The 7,052-nt window shown below is 41.6% G+C and overlaps 1 non-coding gene across 1 annotated transcript; it reads right to left on the bottom strand.

The window, feature by feature from the left end:
* Nucleotides 1-980: 980 nt before the first annotated feature.
* Nucleotides 981-1,064, bottom strand: Trnal-uaa. The gene has a single exon. It is a non-coding gene; the product is annotated as a tRNA-Leu (tRNA).
* Between the last annotated feature and the right edge of the window lie 5,988 nt (nt 1,065-7,052).

Below are 7,052 nucleotides of genomic sequence, written 5' to 3' on the forward strand. Positions count from 1 at the left end.
GTAGATATTCCAGCCGAGTCGATATGGCTGTGTCCGTCCGTATAATCGTCGAGATCCTTGAATGCAGATTCTAGTACCAATCTAACTCCATAAACCGACCACAACGGACGCGTCCACAATTTCGTTCATTTGTTTGATATTATTTCATTTCTCTATTATTTTCTATGTCCATATAACTGCATTACGAGTTATTAACGCATATCCTCAGCTCCCTCGCTCTCCTTTTAGTGGAGTAAGAGATATCTGATAGTCGAGGAACGCGACTACAGCGCTCTTCCTTTTTATTTTGCTACTGTGGGAAAACAACGCGAAATGCAAAAAAGAAGATGAAATTTATTTACGCAAACATTGCGGAGCTTATCTATGGCCACGGTTGGTTTAATGGCTGGGATATGGACGTGGCTTGATGATTTTTTTATTGATGCCTATGTCGAGGTCGCGATTCGCTGATCTCTGTCAAGTTTACCACCGTTTGTTTTTGGGAATGTCAAATCGGACTGGGAACATAGCAAAGAACGAAAGTAATTATGATAAAATTAATATGTTGTAATTGACTGACGGATCATATTTCAAATTTACCATTTGACCAACGTCTTTTATATTAAATCGGCAATTAATTAGTACTGAAATATGACAAACTCAGCATTGATTAAATGTTTTAATGTAAATGGGCAAATGTGTAAGCTTTAATAATTAAATTAAATGCTTGTATTGAGCTTATGTTAATGCGCGTATAATCCTAGATAAGTAATAATTAAATTATATTTGATAATTATTACTATAATTAGTCAAACTCTTTTATAGAGAACTATTCCTTTGATAAGCAAGTATCTAAGAAAGGGAATAAAAAGATGTGAAATATTTTGAAGTCTAGGATCAGCAAAGAAAATAGAAGGAAGTGTTAGAGATTTATAAGTTATGTTATTATAAAAAATAATTTTCCCACAACACAAAAGGATAAGGGAAGCACCTCCTTTCCTTGCCAGGTGTGGGGTTCGAACCCACGCTCTCTCTCGAGAACCAGAGCTTAAATCTGGCGCCTTAGACCGCTCGGCCAACCTGGCTGTGAAAAATCGGACTTTCAAAGCAGCACTTGGATGATTGATTGGCAAAGTGAGGTCCTTTATGCGAGTGACAGTTGCAACAGGCTGAATATTTTCAAGTTTGTAGTGAGCTTTCACATTTGTAAGTGATTTGTTTTAAGAATGTTATATAAACCATTATGCAACTTAAAAACTGAACAAAGCGACGCAGCATAAATCCAAGCTCCACAGCCAACAAAATCCACAAATGGAAGTTGAATCAAATTACTGCCTTACACAGGTGAAACTTTGCCGGGCTGACTTTCCAACACTAATTGCTTTATACTTCAATGAACTTTATATCGCACAAATGTGTTCCCCATGTCCTCCAACCATTTTCGGTTGGCAGTGCTGCAGTTTTATCTAAAGGCTGCGTCAACTATTTGACCAGGAACTTCAACAACTTGGCAGTAACTCATCAACGGCAGCTGAAGAGGCAGCAGTGGCAGCCACTGCACCACCGAAACCTGCCGACCACACATGTCAGTTGTTGCCAGTGGAAAGCGGAAAGTGGCAAGAGGCAAGTTGAAAGTGGCAAGTGGCAAGTGGCAAGTGGCAGACGCAACTGGTGGCCTTTGCGTGCCTATTTGCACTTGCCAAGTGCCAAGTGGGCAAGTTTACATTAAATACAATAAATACCTGCCACAATTTATGCAACGCCAATGGGGTGGCACGTTGCGCTGCGATAATGTGGCTGGCCAAGGTGATATACATATTTAATGGCCTCCGGAAGCAATTCAAACTGCATACAAGATTCAGTTCAATCCATCTTAGATCCAAGGGATAATGCTGAAATGTATGCTAAATATTCTGCCGGCAGAGCGCGGTTCACCTGCATTTATCTACAGAGTTCCGCTTTAATTGTTATGTTAATTAACTATGGACTATTTGTTCACCTGTCAGATTTATTCACTAGTATGAATAACATCTGATCCCAAAATACTCATATTGGTGGTTTAAACGGTGTTGCGAAAGGGAATTAATTCCTTTGATGAGTTCAGCTTTTGCCAGAAAAGAAAGAAAAGCAAAGTTGGAAATTGAAAATAAATTCCGAATATGTACATAAATAAAGCGCATGCAATATTCATGGAGTCCTTAACAACTTTACGCTTTGGCAAAGGACTCAACTCACATATCATAAACATGTTTCACACGTTCTCTGGCCCGAATTTCCGCCTTTCCCTCCGCCTGCTAACCATTTACGTTGGCTTTTTGGGGCGGCCACAAAGCCCAAAACCCAGCCCGTCATCGTTGACTGTTTATCGATGATGTGCAAATTAAATTTTCCAGTGCAGAGGCGGCTTTGGAAATTGGAGGGCGTGGCTGTCCGTCCGGCAAGGACAGCCGACAGCCGATAGCCGACAGCAGTATTGATGGATACGATGCGCACGTGTCATAGACCGCAATCGAAAATATTTTTACACTTCAAAATTATGGAGACTGGTGGTGGACAAACAAACAAATAAATAAACAGAGCTGACGGAAAATTGTGGCTGCCACACAAGCCTTGTGGCCAGAGGTCTTGGTTCGAGGACCATGAGTTGGCAAATTTACTGAAAGTTGTCTAAATTTATAAAGCTGCAAAATAGCAAGCTGGTGGAAAGGTACACATGTGTACCTTTATGGAAACCCTGAACCAGGAGCCAAAGCCAAACGAAGCAAACAACACCCTTGCAAATATAAAACTAAATGCAACTAATTTGTAAGGCCACATACGAGTATGGGGCGGTTTATGCCAGAAAGGACTTTGTAAGTGTTTGTTAAATGCAACTAAAGTTTTTCTTGCAGAGCTTTTGTTGTTCGTCTGATGCTCACTTTGACATACACTGGCCAAATATGAGCGGTTCGCAGTTACTATATAATGAACACTTAAATAAAAACTGAGGCTTAATGGAAAGTTTTAAAGAGAGCTACATTTAATAAAAATTCAACTTTTAATATCGTGGCATACATTTTGACTGTAAATATGCTTGTATTTAATTGGAAAACAAATGTATTATTTATTTTCATTTGACATTCTTTTGTTAATTGGTTGCTTGGGAGATGCATGTTGGATCCTTAACTCATTTCCCAAAAGGATTGAATTAAATATTCGCAATTATTAATAATTAAAATAACATAATAGCATTTTTCTGCGAATGAGGGAGGTTTCCATTACTGTTGCAACTTATAAGACTCGCTGTGGCGATTATGAACACTATAGACTTATATTAAGCTCGCAGGCTTCAAATGAATGACATTGGAATCGGGATCTGGGTCTATATGGATCTATTTTCCGGGATCCGCTGGATCCTACCAGCGGTATTCGTTCTCCCAGCTCTTCAGTTCCACGGGTCATAAGTGGGGCGATTGCCCTTTAAGATGAAGTCCCTGGATGGCATTCCTTTACACCATCGATGACTTTTTGTTTGCTGCGGAACTCTGATCTCGAAACTTTTTTATTAAAGTATATATTTATTTCTTATCCCTGCAGGCCTGGTTCTAACTGTTTCGAACAATTTCTCGTTTTCCAATCAGTGAGATATATTAAATGCAATTTTAAATTGGATACTAATATAGTAAATCGAAACATTGCTTTGCCTTTCTGCAGAGTTGCTTGTCTGGGGGAGTATGATATGGAAAAGTATGAAAAGTGCTATGGAATCTATGCTACGATCAGGAGACGCTATTTAACTATTTTCGACAGATGTATACAGTTTTTTGTAGAAATTCATGGATCTGTCCTTAAAAAAACTGGAATTGTCTGGCCTCACAGGTTTAATTCAATAATTTTACGGCGTTTGCCGTCTACGATACAAAACCAGTTGAATCGTGAGAATCGGCTGCCAGGACATCGGCTACCGACCCAACCAGATCGCCAGCCATTACGTTGTTGACTCGCTTCCCCTCAGATCTTCCATGCGTAACTTTTGTTTGCCTAAGCCACGCTTAAGCATTTGGCCAGTGCGTGTGGCAAGGCAGTATTAGCATCCGTTGCCGGCTTCTGGGTTTCCAGTGTGTGTTGGCTGGATGGGAGGATGGCTGGTTTGTTAGTGCGTTTGTTTGTGGCTGGCTAAATCCTTTCATTTTCATAACTCGTCATAGAATGTAAACAAGATTAAGTTAGTTTTCTGTGCTGCTCAAGTGGCTTTGGTCGCCCCAAGTGCCAGGGAGTGCCTGGTGATGGGGGCAAGGATCTGGTGTCGAGACATAGGGATATGCAATATGCCCGGCTCGGGTCCGGGCAACTGCGGCTGTTGTCCTGCCCACAACAAGTCCACCAAGTGACTGTTGCAATTGCTTTCGGAGCTCCGAGCTCGGAACTCGGAGCTCTCCAGCTCTCCAGCTGTTGTTGTCCTTTCCGTTGCTGTTGTTGCCATTCTACTAAGCTTGGTAAAAGTTTTCGTATTAAAAAGTTGGACGTAGGGATTTCACAAAAGCTTCCGCCGCATTATATTGAGAGCTGATTTTGAGGATGCCCTTGCCCACTGCTCAACCGCTGGCCAACACTCATTCCCCATTCATTCCCCTTTCCCACCAACTACTACCAGCAGCAAACTATCCAGCCATCCAGCCAACCAACTTGCAACGCCCTCGTCTTAGCCTTGGTTTTCTCGTTTGATTGCCCAAAGTGACATTGCAGTTGTTGTTTGTTTGTCGTTCGCACTAATAGTAATTAAAGTTATAGCAAACATAAATTAATATGCAGATTGGCGGTTCGGAGGCGGTGTCCCTACCAGCCATCCAGCCATCTAGCCATCAATAGCCAAATTAAGTTGCCAAGTGCTAGTTGTGACCTAACAAATTAGTTCGTAGTAATTAAGTAATGGGAATTTAATAGTATCAGAAACCTTTTAAATACTGTAAATTATTTTCTTCTGCCTTTAAACAATGATTTACTTGAGTTCGTTTAACTCCTTTTATTGCATTTCATTTTCCATTCAAGGCTATGAATTCTAATTTCAATTGATTCAAACGCCAAAGACCATTATTCGCCTGTAAGAGCCAATTATATTCAATCCATATTCAAAGGCATATGGCAGCAACTCAAAGCCAGTAATTTTATCAAATGCAACCCGTATCCGCAAACAGAACTCATTCGGTTAACACCTCTGCCCACTCCTCATACACTTACTTACTTATTATGAAATCACCCGCATGCTTCGAGTCAAAATTGTAATTAAACTTATTAGAATTTCATTTTAAGCACATTCGTGCCCAAGTTGGAGTTAATCAATAAATTAAACATTCGGTAGGCAGGGAAATCTTTGCAACAGCTCTTGCATAATTGCGTAGGCGTAATGTTTGTTTAGTTCAATTCGCAAAATACGTAGGCCTGAATGTTTAAACAGGGATATTTAATGCAAATCCCGGCATAAGTGAACGTCGAGCCAACTGCGCAAAACCTCGCACATAGACCGCACCAAATAATCAAGTTTTGTTTAGCCGCTCGATTGCGATTTACCGCAGGGACCAGAGCTCGGCTAACCCCATTCCCAATCCCATTTCCCTTCTCGTTCTCATTCTCGTTCTGAGTATCAATCCCAATCCCAATCCCGTCGTGAAGCCCCACTTGCAAGCTCATCATCTGCGTAAGTCGGGGCTGCCACGCCCACTTACAGCAATTTGTGCACATCGCCATACATATGTGAATTTCCTGTAATAGATCTTGCGGCAAACATAAACTGCATGTTAAATGCTTTTGCCTCCAGGACAACTAAGCCCCGCATGGAGGGGCTGTGGTGGAGCATGTTTCCTCCTGATGAGCTCAATGGTTTAATGCATTTGAATATATGCATGTGGGGTTGGCTGGGTGGCATGGCTTGTTGTGTGGGCGGAGTGCGTGCGTCATGCTCGAATGATAAATTGCTTCAGTCAGGAGAAGGACTGAGAATGGAATGAGGTGTGGATGCGGAGAGGGAGCGGGAGGAGGAGTTGTGATAGCCAGGGATAACACACAGTGCACAGTTGATGCCACACAATTTACACATATTAAGTAATGCTCCCGGTAACTAGTCTATCAGTGCGTATATCAGCTGGAGATGCCTCTCAAGTGGGCGGTGTGCCTGGTGCGCCTGGTGCGCCATTGACGGAAGGCCATTGTGCTTGTGCACATGGACAAATTGCAACAAGATGGCTGAAATATCTTTGGCGAGGCAAAAGATATCCCAGCACATCTTCAAAGTACCAAAATTGGTCACTGGCGTGCAGCAAATTAGTACGCACATCGGTTGGCTGGGAGGCATTTCAAGTGTTTTTGATTAAACATTGCAGCACGTAATCGTATCTTGCCGACTTCTGAGGTTATGGCAAGGGAAATTGTTGTTTTAATGCCCCAAATATGGTGCAATTATTTGCACTTCATCTGGGAAATTTTCGATTCCATACTCACATTATTCAGGCTTCCTAAGCCCGATTAATAACCGGACAGCTGAAACTTATTCAACTTTACTAAATTACAATTTGACGATTTTGATGTGTGGATGAATGGCAAACATAGTTAGTAGCTGTCACTGTGTTGGTTAATTCATTTTTGCTTAACCATTAAACAGCATACGCTTTTTGTAAGTCTACAATCCCGCATTACGATTATACTTTAATGTATATGCAAAGTGATTGGTGGAAAATCAATTAAAACGCCCGCAAAAGAAGAGCAGCTTTTGTATAAACCCATCTTGCAGTGCAAACGGCCCACCTTTAGTTTCAGTTTTTATTTTGCATTTGCCTCGAGTCCTGCACGTCCTGCACTCTTATTTGCTACCTATAAATTGCGGCATTCTTTTGTGGGGCAGCCGGAAATGTATTTTTGATTTAAAATGCGTAAAGCACTGGCCACGTTGCGTATACGCAATGAGTGTGTGTGCGTTCTACTTTGTGTGGTCCTTTAAAATTTCAATCCTGCTCACTTGCACACATCCCGCAAGTGGAAGCTCAGTCCAGTGGGGTTCCTTCGTCCTGTCGACGTTCCTGAGGCGATTCATGTCAAGTGGA

This window comes from Drosophila teissieri, chromosome 2L (genome assembly GCF_016746235.2).
Source record: "Drosophila teissieri strain GT53w chromosome 2L, Prin_Dtei_1.1, whole genome shotgun sequence".
In the NCBI taxonomy this organism is placed as follows: Eukaryota; Metazoa; Arthropoda; class Insecta; order Diptera; family Drosophilidae; genus Drosophila; species Drosophila teissieri.